This window comes from Metopolophium dirhodum, chromosome 5 (genome assembly GCF_019925205.1).
Source record: "Metopolophium dirhodum isolate CAU chromosome 5, ASM1992520v1, whole genome shotgun sequence".
Lineage (NCBI taxonomy): Eukaryota > Metazoa > Arthropoda > Insecta > Hemiptera > Aphididae > Metopolophium > Metopolophium dirhodum.
Window position 1 is genome coordinate 32797730 of NC_083564.1, and position 16345 is coordinate 32814074.

A 16345-nucleotide genomic window follows, 5' to 3' on the forward strand; every position below is an offset into this window, starting at 1 on the left:
GAGTTTTTTCATACCATACATGTGGTTATGCTTTTTTATAGATAAACGTATGCAAATGTTCGTATTGGGTACATTAAAGTTTTCTTTTGATAAAACCGTCGTCGTCGTTTTAGAAGTGAGTGCATACCGTGGTTTAGCTTGCCTTTCAACGTAGGCACGTGTTACCGTCCCATAATAATTTACGTTTTAAAAATACGACATTGAAATTAATATACATTAATAATTAGTCTGTATCGGTGAATGACTGCGAATGAATCATAAATAATTCCGTCTGCTGTGTTATGAAATGCACAACATGTATTATGAATTGTACACGGTGCGTAGATTGACATTACGAACGTCGGTCGGTCGTCGAAAAGTGTCAGCAAACGAAAAAAATTTAAAAAAAACCATTTCAGTAATAATAATATTAACATAATATTTAAAGTTTTAATTGCTCGTTAAATTTGAGCACACGTATTGATTTATTTTGTTTTTAATATATCTACTGTAACAGTTTCAATTGCATATATTTTGTCATTTATCATATTCGTATTATAATATAATTAAAAGTAAAATCGTAAAAAAAAAAAAATGGTTTTATTAATTTATTCCTCAAGTTTTTTTTTTCCCAAACGTTCCATATCATGATATACCTAAACTTAATTATAAATTTTTTTTTCCGAATCCTCACACCTTTCAGCTAATATATTTTTGATTAACCACTCATTTTAGTTTTCATTTCAGTATTTATAATTTAATTTTTCCGGTAAGTTTCTAATTATACCCACACGCATTTTAAAGTTAAGGCTAAACAATTTTTTCATATTAAATAAATACGCCATTGGATCTTTTTTGATCTCATATTTCTATATTTATTTTAATAATATTTAAACAGCTAATTTATATATAGACAAAATTATTTATATTTACAGACAAGATTTTTTTTTCTCGAAAGATTATAATAAATCGATTTGTTAACTATTTGAGTTATCTTCAGCAATTTTACCGTGAAAAACTTTTTTTGTTATTTAAAAAAATTTAACATTTTAACTCTAAGGTTATCCGTATTATTAAATATAATTATTATTCATACTAATCACTATTATAGTAATTAATAAATAATAATATCCTGTATTCATGTATGTTCAATTATAACTAAAATGTACTTGATTCCCAAACAGTATATAGTTACCAATTTTCTTAAGTATAAAAAATTATCATTAAAGTAATTAATGCTTTTATGTTTAAAAATTATACCAATTTATAGTTTGACTCAACAAATAATGTTCATTGCATTTTTCATACGAATATTAATATTTGATTAGCTTTCTCTACTCCATAAATCGAACTTCTATAACTTACAATATTATTATACATATTATTACAAGTATAGTTAGATTTTTTTCATATTTTTTGCTTACCTTGTATGTAGGATATTATTGAACGTACCTACATACATTAGGTTATGGTCAAAGGGCTTAAAGTAAATAATTCCACGAAGTCGTTCATCAAAAAAATTGAAACATTTTTTGAATACCAAATGGATCATTCATGCATGTATTTATTATAGGAAATAAAGTGGATTATGTAGTTACATATTTGATTTTTAAGTTGTTAAACGGAACGGAAAGATTAAAAATCATTAAAAAAAAACACTATACCTAACCTTTTTAGTTTGTTGACAATGTTTAGGTATTTAAATAAAATAGAATATACATTTTAATTTTTGGTATCGAATATATTATTAGGTATATTATTTTAAATTCGACCATATTGCGTATCATACATTTTATTTTTTATATGATTTAAATGTATTCCACAGCCCACAGTAGAACAATGTTTGTATGGATTACTATAGAAAATTTATATCTAAAAACATAAGTAATTTGTTGAAATAATATCATAATTTATAATATTATGAAATTATATCAACAAATACTGTATGAATATATTTAATTGACACTTTATATTAATTAGATATTTAGTATGAATAATTAATTGTTTAGTATAATGTTATGTAATGGTGAGGTGGGTTCAAACAACTTATGATATACGTCTTGGGAATGAGATACCGGAAAAATGTAGGAACACACGACAGTGGTGTAGCTAAATTGCCTATTTATGTCGCCGTGTTAACATAATTCGAATACAAATTAATAATAATATATTATATTAATATAATATGAATATTATTTTTAAATTTTTAATTATTTACCATATTTACATATTTATTAATTTTTCGGTTTAGGAGAACTTCACGTATTTGATTTTTAATCCTTTTCTTTGTGTATTATAAAGATCTGACAAATTAAAAACCTTTGTTCTAATCAATTTTTACATATTGTATATCTCTTATTCATTACATATACTTTGGTAATTAAACTATAAATATGGTATACTATTTTTATTTTTTATTTTTAATACTGAAAATCAAAAATTATAAATTTTATTAAATTTTGATTTAAACAGCCAATTTGTTAAGCTAATTCAAAAAAAAATAACGTTAAAAATGTTTGTTGAAGTGGTATAATTTTTATAATGTTTTAAAATACCAATATTTTTTTGAGTAAATTAATTTGAATCTTAATACATTTTTTCAAAATATTATTTTTAGGTATAAAAAACATAATATGGAAGTCTTAAATCATGTATTATTCCTATAGTTTTCATAATTTTATCATGCGTTTATTTTTTGTTCATTTGTCATTTTTTAGGATTTTCAGTTACAATCTGTATAAATAATATATTGGATTGCAAAGTACGCTATTACTCTTTACCTAAACTACCTACACTTACAAGTGTGGGAATACTAACAACTCCGTACAAATATATTGACCTTTCCATTGACTAATACCTAATGTACATATGATAATTTTCTGATAACACTATCATTACCTGCAGTAACAAATACATTCACTAGTTGCTGTATAATTTATTATATTTTTAAACGACAAGGCGGCTATTTATTAGTAGCCAATACTTGTTACGAAGTCTTAACAGTTGTAAGAACCTATCTATTAAACCATATTTTAAGCTGTAATATAAAATATTATATAGTATTTTAAAATATCCTATTTTATGAATTTTATTATTTTGCAAAACGATAGTATGTATTCAACAACATAATATTGTAATTTAAGTTATAAAATAAAATGTAATTATGACCAAAAAGCATTAATTTTTTTTAATGTGTCAACGTGTATACTATTGTTCAAAAAAAACCTTTCAGTTCCCTGGAGGGTAATAATTTCCAAAATGCTTTATATTTTTTAGAACCAATTAGTAGATACAATTCAATTTAAATACTACCGTTATTGTATAATACTAACTGTACTCAACCTTCATGGTACACCAATATTTACTGTACATATAATATATATTTTGGTTTTGTGTATGTAAAGCTAATAACCTTTGTAATTGATGCTGTAGAAACAAAAAAAATTATTATTTTATAACTTCAAATGTCATATTTGTAATAACTAATTATAAACAAAAATATTATTTTTGTTAGTAAGCCACACAATTTATCTTTTAGTTGACTTCATTTATTTTCCAAAAACAACTTAAATTCAAAACAAAAAATTAATAAAAATCACACACTTTAAATTTTTGTTTATACACAATTCAACTAAACATTTTCTATTTATTTTGAATACCAAAAATTACAGTAGAGTACCACAATAAATGTTAATTCTCTTATTGCAGTAAAATCTTGGATGGTTGATAGTTAAAAATATTATAAATAATTATTAAAAACAATTGAACATTTTCAATGTATAAAAAGTAATATATTTTTACATGAAATTCGAAGAGTGAATTCAAAATTTATACTTGGTAGAAGAATATTAAATATTTGAGTTATTTTTATATTATGTACATTACGAACATGTAAATGATGGATGAAATATTCCACGAAAACATCGCAAAGTGTATTAAAAATATGCGAATTATTACTGTTATTAGACTTGAGGATAGGAAGTTTATTGTCTTATTCTTTTATCATTTACAAATAGTTTACGATATTATAATATAGAAGTATAATAATTGTAGAGTGTAAGAATCTAACAAGAATGAAAAATAAATGTGCATTCTTAAAAAAAATATGTAAGTACATAACTTCAACAATACATAAAATATGTTAATTTAAAAATCATAAGAAACATGAGAAAAAAAATTGATGAATCCAGAAAAATTTGAATTAGTACATGGCAGTACAAACTTCTTTTTTCAAATGAAAACCAAACTTTTTATACTTAATAAAAATACTGTAAAATGTCAAGCACACGAATTTTTTGAAAATACTAATATAATCAACTTGCACCTATGTATCTAAATCAAACTTGAAACATTGAACCAATAGTATCTGAGTTGATTCATAATAATGTCAATTTAGGTACATCAATATTATCAAAAAATCACCCCATCAAAAATTGACAGGTAAAAGAGGGTTCTTATTTTAAAAATAGAATCTAAAATATCGCTACAGGACACTCCTTAATGGTCCCTATAATAAAATCTAAGTATTTGAGAATATTGTCCTACTGTATACTTAAAAAAAAAAAATAAATAGAATTTTAATGAATTCATTACTAAAGGAGAGACTTGGGAGTTAGCATACTTAGTGAATCGTCCTATAATCGTCCAATAATAATATTATGTCATGTGTTACAATATAAACACACTGTAGAGGTATCAAGTTAAGGTATAAAGTAACGTTATATTCGGACACGGTCATATGATATTGCGAATAATATGTGTGAACATAATATTATATACATAACAATAATATCGGATCGGACAATCGTTTGAGAAATGCGTTTTCACATGCATTGCGTACGTCATTATAATAGATTATTGTTGCTTGGAAGATTTTTCAAAGCGAAGCCCTCGCACTCAGCCTCGCAAAACGATATTTTCGTTAATTTTAATTTCGGCGAGCTTTTACCCTTCCACAACCCCTTGATTGTACCGCCGTCCGAATCGAGCGCACACTTGGTGTGTGTGTGGGTGTGTTAACGAGTGTGCATATATATTTATATATTGTACATGGCGGTTACACGCGTTATACATATTATACCTATATAGCGGTTATAGGTCATATATATATATATATATATATATATATAATCACACCTATACGCATAATTCAGTAAACGGGACACGCGCAAAAACTTTGACGAGCTATTTACGCACGTGGCCGGACGCAGAGCGGAAAGAACGGACAAAAAAAAAATTTGAAGAGAACAGAAAACGGGTCAAAGGTGAACGAATGTTCAACCGTTTTATCGTTATACCATGCGGCCCGCCCGCCCATCGACTGCCGCCGCCGCCACTAACTTTACCGTTTCGTATATACACAATACACATGTACACACATACATACTCTTTGTATATATTTATGCATCATTGTACATGTAGACGGCGCGCGCTTTCGGGGGAATGTGACCAGGAAGATTGATGACGTGATTTTCGAGTCCCGCGCTTATACCGCGTATACCACTCGTATATACCCCGCGGTACCGCACACCCGGTTCGCGTGTCCGGGTTGTAACCGATTATCAGGTGACCGAATTTCGCGAACGGGGCGACCGTCATCTCGAGCCGAACAGAAACAAACTAAAAAAATATATACATAAAACAAAAAAATAAAAACCCCACTGCGATGACAACAACCCTTTCCGACGCATTATATAATATTATCGTCGTCCGGCCGTTCTGCCTAACTCAACCACTATGTAGGTACGCGGGCGCATCGTATTTTTCTCGACTCGACGACAATGTCTTTTTTCAATAATATAATAATAATGTTCGTACAAAGCATTATAAAGGTACACGTTTGTTAGTATGCGTTGAACGCCCACTGTAGTATAATATTAATATTATTACAATATGAATGACCGACGATCGAAAATTTAATTAATATAGAAACGCGCGCGTGTAGGTAGGTACTCCTTGTGCCATTTATGGGGTGAAAATGTAATTAAAAAAAAACCCCATCGTCGAGTTTTTATTGAAGTAATATTATAAATTGCTAATTTTAATAATGATAAAATGTTTCATTTGAGATGAAAAAAATTCACGAATTTAACAATGGGCTTATAATAGCGAAATTACGCATATTATGTTATTATCTTTCAATAAACTGTTTTTCAATTAAAGCTGGTGGAAAATTTGATGGAAATATTTACAGTCTAGTAACTTCAAATATATTTTTTATCTCCTCTCCTATATATATATATACCTGACCAAATTAAAAGCTTAATAACAGGGTGTTTAGTTTACTTCTCGAGTAAGGTATTATGTAATTTACAAACGATAATAATTAATTTTAAACGTTTTACCAACGAGGAAAAAAAATATGTCTTTGAATATTATGTATGCATAGACGGAGTTTGCATATTTAATAACGGAAAACGTGGTTTTTAATGAAATAATGATAATATAAATATCGTAACAGCTGAACAAATATTAAAGGAATAATAATTATGAGCTCTAGAAGGGAGAGCACACTGCTTCTCATCCGAAAATCCACCATACCGGATTTAATCCCTTAAGCACGTTTACGAAGAATGATACTAATCAATGTTGGGTGAGTGTTAAGTATAAAAATCTCCCATTGTTACGCTTTTCGAAATGAGTAAATCTAACGTCGTTAATTCGGTTTCTATTGTATACAAACGTTTTTACTACAACGTAGTCCGCCTATGGTATCGCACAGATTTTTTTTTAACCCGAGTATTCATTCGTATTAATCGTTTTGAAATTAATATTCTTATACCCAATGATTAGGTTATATTAGAGTTATATGGGGCCAATAATATAAAATTGTATACGCTTTTTCTGGTGGTAAAAAGGCGTATCTCAATAATCGTTTTTTGAGATTTGAGAAGTCCAATATGTTGTAAGGCATATTGCAATATCAAAAAGGCCTAATCAGACGTCAGCCGTTGCTCAGTTATTGATATAACAAAACTAAATACTAAAATCTATAATTGTCCATTTATAAACTTAAACACAACCGGTTATTGTGTGGCTTTAACAATTATTTTGGTATTATCGATGGTCGATTAGCCCAAGTCATACGTGAGTGAAAATAAATCTTAATATAATCAAAGTGTGGTGGCGTTTCCCAGCTGTTGATAATGTTCAAGTTTGAAAAATTAAATTGTTTTTCATATTATATTCGTATTTTATTTGCAAACAATACAGATGTATGGTTTTACGAGTATAATAATAAAAAAAAATGTTCCGAATGTGCGTCATAAAATGTCGCCGACAGAAACATTAGGCTCCGATTCGAATGTAGACTATTACTATAGATACAAAGCTACTTTTTAAACTAATCAATAAAAGTATTCGAACTCACTGAAATCCGGACCCTCCCTAATTATATATGCGTTTACGTGTTGGATCGGGTTTGCGAAACTATATATTATGTTCAGATGTATCGGGTGTACAATAACGGTTACAAAAAAAAAAAGAAAAAGTTTCTCACGCGCGGACTCGAAGGAAAACCGACGGTTTGTCAGACTTGACGTATGAAAGTTATTGACAAAATAGACGCAAAAAAACCAGATGAACTATTGACATTTCGTTATGATTAATGCTTAATATTATTTAAGATATATTCAAATATATTAAATATACTATATTGTGTTTTTCTAGAAATCAATTAAGAAATGTCTACCTCCACCTCGTAAAAAAAAGAAAAATCGCCACTGGCCCGGTGCACGATACGATTGTATATTATTATTTACGTGACAAGATGCGTTCTACAAAAAACTATATCGAAATTATACAGTTATATAAGTACATGTTTAAGGGTGGTCGAAGGAAGAGCACTATATGGAATTGTTCGTATGAAAATTGGCAACAACTCTTAAAACTTCGTACGCAATCGTTGAATCGTGCACTTAGTTAAAAATCAGGTACCTAACATCGTACGCAATCGTGTAGCTTAAAATGGTATCACCGATAACGAACGTACGCTATCGTGTTTTGCCCATATCTGGAATAGCACAAGTAGGTACATATTATGTCACACATGACACATAATATGACAATAATTATTCTAATAAATTAAAATCTAAAAAAAATTTATTGCATTGCATAATATATTAAAACAATCTATATTTAACTATAATACCTATGCTAACTAATGACCGACATAAATCATCACGGAAAAACTGCGTTTAACCAAACGAAATATTCTGTAAAAATGGCCTCGTTATGAATTACGCGTACCTATAACGACATTTGTACATAAAATGTAAGATAATAATATTTAGAGGATATTAAAATATGGTAATTTAATTTCGTAAACGGTTTCTTATAAGCGTTCTGCGTTAGACGCACCTTTCTTGTTCAGGTACCATGTTAAACTAATTACTTCTACAAACTATGGTACAATAAAACTACTAAATTAATTTGTATTCATGAAACTTATTCAGTTAGGTCTACTCGTTGAGGCTATACATAAAAAAAACATCGTGAAAGTGATTTCAATATTTCAAAAAGTATCACGTTTATAAGTTTTTCCCTCTCGGGTCACTGAAATTAGACTAATGCAGAGTAGTTTTAAACTTATTTATGTGTTCATAACTTTTGGCCAAATCAAATTATTCAACAAATGACGAAGACTCGAAAATTAAATATTTTTTTTAGTTACTTTCGGATTTTTTTAAAAGTTTTTTTGAAATATTTTAATCCTTTTATTTTATTTTTACTCGGAAAACTGAGTAGTTTAATTATTGATTGATCATAATAATATTGCACTAAACAGTTTGTTAATAATTATGAGTTTCATTTTAAGTAAGATGATTTGGTGAAATCACATACTGGACATACTTTCATATACTATTTTATTACTACATATTTTAATTGTCGTTCTGAAACAAAATATTGTTTCTTTATCTTGATTATTTATTCAATACTTTAATTTATGAAGTTTAAATGTTTTACGTTTTCAGCTTAATAAAATAAAAATGAAATAATATTATCGAAAACAATCGAAATTACTCAAAAATAGACAATTTTACATACACAAGTTACAACTTACATATTGTAAAATATAATATTCAAAACAATTAGAATATATAGTTTGGTCTACACTAGAGGCTTTGTATACTTCATTTTCTTAACTATTGCTGGTTTATATTATCCAGAATAATATGTACCAGGGCATTTGATTATGGATAGATGTTATGCTAATAGCAGGGGTGGCCACAAAAATACCCAGTAACAAAAAGAGTGCAGTGCTAAGAGACTTATTTCAATTTTTGGGACGACTTATGTATGTGAATCATTGTACACAACACTTAAATAGTTAAATTCATTAAATCTAAATAATATAGTAGTGTATATTTGTATTGTAGTGATATAAAATTAAAAATGTGTCTTAATTTTATAAACATCGCTTTACGATGTGGCCGCCTCGAATTAGCTTTATAAATTTGCGGCTCCCAAAATTAAGGTTAGTGACCACCCCTGCTATATAGGATGAATGACAAATGATTGACCTAAAGTTTGAATCAACTGTTTATAAGAGTCGGAGTACTTTTTATTAAAAATGACTAAGAGTTTATAGCTAATTATTATAATAAACATTACAAATTAAATTCAAAGTTTTATAAGGAAATATATTGTTTTTTACAACCAACAATACAGATATTAAAAAAATGAAAAATATTATTTCCATGTGGAATTATTGTTGTGTTTATAATTCCACATAAACAGTTAGGGAGTGATGAGAAATTCACTGAATTGTAAATATCAATATGACAATTGACAATACATAATGCACAATTAATACTCTGCACAATAATAAATAAATAAAATAATTGATTTATTGTTAGAAACTAGTGCATGGAAGTGCCAATAGGGTAGGATTAATATTTAAAATATATCTTGCCACGCCATAAGATTCTTCTGTGAAATCTTTACATAAATTAAATGTTACTTCGTTTTTGATAACCGAATTCCTAAAAATAATATTGATAAAATTAAATCATGGTAAATAATAATACCAAATAAAAAAAGATGGGTAAGTGGATGTCGCTCTGCTGTACAGTAGGTGACAAGTGAGTCACTGTAATGGATACTGTTAAATTTGAATTCAATGATATAATATTATTGTATAAGAAAAACGATTCTGAGCGAAAATGGTCAGTCAGCCTATGATATTACTAAGTATATTTGACGATATTATTGTGAATAAAGTAATTATTTATATATAACCTATTTACATGGAACCTTGTTTAAATTTTCAATCCTTAGCTATAAAAGTTGAACATTTTATACATTTTCAACAACAAAATAATTATTAAATTATAAATTTGATAAATTTTGTCAAAATTCGAACTCTATAAAAAAAAAATGTGCCTATGTATTTTTAATATTTTTCAACTGTTATTCTAACATTATATCAGGAGCCTTGCATTATATTTTCACGTTTTTTTACCCAACAAATAAAATTTTATTGATATTTATAGAAAAAAACATTAAAAAAATTTAAAACTGACCATGTCTGTAAACAGCACAAAAAGAGTCAAATTATTTTATAAATTTTATCGTGTATAGAAAATGCTAATATAAACATTCAGTGAAATTTTCAAGTATATACAGTCATCCGTTTTTTAATTACAACAAAATAAGAAAATTGTTACATGAGAAATCGAGTAAATATCAAATGTTGTAAAAATATGAATTTCAAACGCTCATAAAAATTTTATTTGACTTTTTTGTAGACATTTTTTTTTCATAAAGGTAGACAAATGTACGAGGAATCTCGTATTATATTTTCAAATCTTTGATTTAAAAAGTAAATTTTTTATGAATTTCTAACTCAAAATAATTTGCAAATTTTCGTCATTTTTACGTATTTTGTCAATATTTGGATTTAAATGTTTATAAAAAAAAAATTGTGATTATGGATTTTTAATTTTTTCATCTGCCTTTGAAACAATAACCTAGGAGCCTTCTATTAAACTGTCAAGCTTTTTTAACCAACAAATAAAATTTAATTGATATTTATAGGAAAAAAAACTAAAAAAATTGGAAACTGAAAATGTCCATAATCAGCTCAAAATAAGTCAAAATATTTGGAAAATGTTATGGTGTATAGAAAATGCTAATATAAACGTTCAGTCAAAATTCCTTGTACTTACGGTTATTTGTTTTAGAGTTGCACCAAAAACCAAAATTTTGCGTAAAAATTCCCGTTTTTCCTTAATTTTTCTTTTGTTTTTCACGTTGCTTTTGAAAACTACAGGGAAATATTTACTTATTACCCCCCAAAGTACCAACTAGATTCACTTTCTTATCAGAAAAGTTACTGTTGAAGAAAATCCAAAGGGTGATGACAGACACAAAAAATAAAAAAAAAAACACACATCCTTATAAAATCAATACATTCATCGCTTCGCTCAGAATCTAAAATTACTACTTTACACATCGATTACAAGTCCAGGTTTTTATATACACATATGTTGCTTTGTTGTATTTATAGTATATTGCGATATTATAATAATTATTTGCAGGCTAATAACCTCAGGAGTTGAAGCCTTATTTAAATAAAAAAAAAAAAAAAAAATAATTATTTAGCGTTGTATCTATACTGTTTGTGAGTTTTTGTAATTGTGTTTGGGTATAGGTACATAATAATTATATAGTAAAAAAAAAAATAACTTTTACACGCCCACTTGAACATAAATATTTGTAATTTTTTTTTTTTTTTTGAAGGGAGGGGCTATAAGCTTTAGATTAACATGCTCCTGCAGTATTCGCACCTGTATAATACCTTCAGAGCTTTTAATCTTATACGTTCGATCGGGGCCGGTGGTGAGTATTTCGCAAACAATCGCAAATCGGTGCAATAATTTCGTCATTATTTCGCGAACTCCCGACGCTGTGTAACACACCGAATTGAATTCAATTGGCAACAAATCGGCGTCGGCGGCGGCAATAATTGTTTCATGGACCGCGAACACGTATCGGCGGGCGGGCGGCGGCGTCTAGGGCGTGTGTGTCTATACAGCCACCGTGGTCGCGGTATATCGTGTGTTTTATACCACGCGCGTACGTGCCGGCGGCGATGGCGATCGTAATAATATATTAATAATATTATCGTCGTGTACGATTTCGGTCCCGAATATAATGTACATATATACATAAGACGGGCGGAAATTCACCCGTCTCCCTTGGCCGACTCGACGACGACGACGACGACAACTACGACGAGGAAATAATAATAATAATAATAATAATAAAAAAAAACCGAGCGACCATGTGAAATCGTAAGCGAAAAAGAGTGCTAAGAGAACAAAAAAAAAACCTTCCGAGAACAACACGCTGCAGCAATATTGCATTATACTCATGCGTAAGTATGTGTGTGTGTGTGTGTGTGTGTGTGTGTATGTGTGAGTTTGTGTGTTATTTCGTTTCCGCACGACGAAAAAGCAATAATGATAAATTCAAAAGCGAACGCGGTGGTGGTGGGAGGAGCGCGCGCGGACCGGCAGCCAGATATGTAATATCGCGTTTTCCGCTATTCTCCGATATTTTCTCCTACACATAATAATATATTTATATATATACGATAAATATATTATTATACAGATGTTTGTGTGCACAGTCGAAATATGAGCAACGATATTCCGCGACTATATACACATAAGTATGTTTATACATGTAATATATATATATATATGTGTGTGTGCATATAACCACTTTGGGATATGCCACCACCACGAAATACCGACCTAGTTTTCCGGCTTCAGACATTTCCGCCGATTAATTAGTTCGCAATATAATATTATTATATTATACAACTATACACAATGTTGTACATTCGACGCCCGCAATCACGATATGATAAATCGTTTATCGCAATGGTCTTGCCGAATAATGTGATGCGTTTCAATATAATATTATATAATGTGTTTCATAAGCCACGCGACGGCTGAAGTTTATACGCTTTTGGGATACTGAGGGGCTTTTATTTTTTTTTTACGAATATCCTAAGAGGTCGAGAATATCGGTCTGTAGATTACCGCATAATTCAAACTTAAAAATAAATGTCTACATATTGGTTATTATATTTATATCGTTGTGGTATAGTCATTCAAAAATTACCTGTGTCGATATCTCTTAGTAGGCGCATATAACGTGGACAGTATTCTTACCTGAAAAATAAAAACAGTATTAAATTATGAGTAAACTGTAAAATCGTCGCTTTGATGAAATTGTAATAGAATTCTTTATATTAATCATATTGTGTTATGTTACACATATTATTGTTCTGTCGCGTTATTTAAAACTATGCACTATATATCACACCGATCACATGGAAATGTATGTGATTTAATTATCGTTTTATCCTTAACGGCTGACCGTTTACGTTAAGGGTCTAGAAAATGACGTCAGGAACGATAAAAAAAACAACAAAATATTTTGTTGAATATACATATTAAATAGAGTTATTCTGTGACATGGGGTACAAACTAGGACAACTTACTGCTGGACAAAAACGCGTCACGTGAACGAAGTCGCGTTTCGGATCACTTGCCGCCCGCATGTATATACTGCACCGACGGAGGAGCGGACACAAATGAGAAGATTCCCAGTGTAGTTCATGTTCCGAGTAAACAGCTATAGGGTCCCTCGGGACCGCGTTATTTAGCGACGATAAAAATAAAATAAAATAACCCCTCCTCGACTGTCTCCCCCCCCCCCCAAAACGATCGTTTGTGAGTCGTTTCTCCGCCGTAACGGATCTCGTGAGCAGCATACTATATAGAGGGAAACTCGGTAACGAAAATTCGAAATTTTTTACCTGGACACGAACGAGCGCAAAGAAAAAGCCATTCAACCACGTTTAAAAGGGTACGCGACAACGATAGTCGGATGCACTAAAAAATAAGACCCTCGATCGTTGAACATCGTATATTATAAAACGAAACTTCGTCATATATTATTCTGGTTAGGTTAGGTCAATAATTGATTCTGTTCCAAATCAATATAACTTACTATTAAGACATAACACGATAGCAATTAATATAATAAGTAAGTATCAACAATAGCTAAATAGTATAGGTAAAGTTTAACAATATTATATAGTTTAATGTTGAAAAATGTAAAATTCAACAATATCATGACAAACAATTTCCAATTTTAGTATAGTAACAAAGTTAAAAGTTAAAAGTTTTGAGTAGGTTAAAAAAACACACACACGTCTGAACAGAAAGTTCTAATACTTCGTTGACGTGTGAAGGAAAATGTACGAAAATGTTCACCAAAAGTGTAAAACGCGTTTTTGATATTTCATGATATTTGTATTGCATATAAATTAAATTTTTGCCGTTATTATAAATACAATATAATATAATAAACTACATTACTACGGACCTTGGAAAGATTTCATCGAAAAATATCGTTTTTTACGTCACTAGAGATGAGAAGTAGCAATCATTTGTTGTCTTTGTAAATCCGACGAAATAATAAACAAAAATTTGATTCGATTGTGGTTTTCCTGTATTTACTTCTGATGGTCGATACGCGTACTATAAGTGCAATTATTTGTCTAAATCGAATTTGTATACATTTAGGTTTAACGGAAACACGTATTTTTTTTATAAACTATACAAGTACGGGTTGTATGATCTTAATAATAGTTGTTAAATTCACGAATAAACAATGAAATCCGTCAAAATATTATTATTAACTATTATGTACATATAAATATGGGGTTACATAATAGGAACAACGATTTATCTAATTACGGAGAGAACATACAGTTATATTATAATTTCTCACAGTTACATAATTTATAGGTAGGTTAGGTAGATAGGTAGAGGTACCATTTATAATTAGTAATGAAATATCACTGTAAAGTTGTGTGTGCATAAAAGGAACGAAATTAAATTCCAGAGATAAGCTAAAGTAGAAATTTAGCTTACTATAACATGTGTGAATACATAATTTATCTCAATGTAATTTTGTGCCGACATTTTAATGTAAATACCTATTTATAATTATTATCCTTAAATACCTTAAAGCACTAATAGCCTCTTGGTCTAACTTTTTTTTTTTGTGTAGTATGGTGTCACCAGCTAGAGTTTACGAATCATGCGAATTATGCATCGATATAAACCTTCATATTGTTTAGCGACAATATTACTAGGGGTATGGAAAAGTCACTACAATGATATTTGATAAGTAGGTATCTATGCCGTAGTTTCCAGATAATAATTTCGTCAATTAAAATCAATGTCCTACTGAATATTAAATTGGATTTAATCATTACAATTTACAGTACAATATTCATGTATACCCATAAATCTATATACGTTTATGTTTGTTATTAAATAATAAATATATTTATTTATTCATATAAAATTATTTGAGTAACTTCTTATATCTAATAACTAATAAGGGTTAATCGTGTATTCGTGTGTCGTGATGACAGCTGCGCAGACCAGTGGAGAAATATGTGTACTGTAAGATGTTCTACGAGGCAATTTTTGTATAAACCGTTGATATATTAACTTGTTTAATATTAATGATTCAATGTAGTGAGAATTTGGTATACTTATCTCCAGATATCATGGTCTGTACTCTGTACCTTAGATCATGTCGTAGAAATAGAACGTGTTAAGTGATTACATTTACATATACATTTTACAATTTGTTTTAAATAAATTCAGGTCATTATACAAAATATAATAAATATTAATTCACACCATAAAAACTTTTGAAATGTATCAAAGTATTCAATCATAAATTACACATCATCATTACACTATTTACACCCACAATTGAGGGTACTGGTTAAATTTTTTTTTTTAATTTTCAGGAGACACAGAAACCTTTTTAAGATATTTGTTAATGAACCAAAAATGAAAAAAGGAGTATCATTATTTTTTCAAGACTAAGTTATAGAAATTCAAACCATTTCCTGTGGTACCCCTTCTATATTCATGATAATAGTTTTAGAACAATGCAGTTTTATCACATTTTAGATTCTGAGTGTAGCATGTATTTATTTTACAATGATGTGTTTTCACTTTTATTTTGGTGTCTGAAGACAATTTTTATAGTGCAGAAACTACACCTAAAATATATTAAAGATTTAATTAGTTATTGATGAGGTACACTCGAAAATCTACTGTATAGCAGAGTGGTACCAACACTTGCCCACTTTTTTTCAATACATTATTATTCAATTGTTAGAAGGATTCGTTTCTCTTGTTTTTGTATTTGTCTATCATCAAACACAGACTTATGTCTTATACATTTACACCTGTAATTATTGTCACTCGTCTCTGACATATAATTATAATTCTTAAGTGCAATAGACCTAACATTG

General features: G+C 29.0%; 1 protein-coding gene across 4 annotated transcripts in view; it reads right to left on the minus strand.

The window, feature by feature from the left end:
- Positions 1 to 16345, minus strand: part of LOC132944640 (somatostatin receptor type 5-like) — a 218276-nt gene that overhangs the window by 138531 nt on the left and 63400 nt on the right. The window contains exons 1-2 of one of the 4 annotated variants that reach the window (XM_061014097.1): positions 13496 to 13564; positions 13114 to 13163 (exon numbers count right to left, since the gene is read on the minus strand). The exons of 2 other annotated variants lie outside the window; for them this stretch is intronic. The gene's annotated coding sequence lies outside the window, so the exon portion shown is untranslated. Of the gene's footprint in view, positions 1 to 13113; positions 13164 to 13495; positions 13565 to 16345 lie in introns of those variants that run through there. One more of the 4 variants, XM_061014095.1, reaches the window with a different exon arrangement.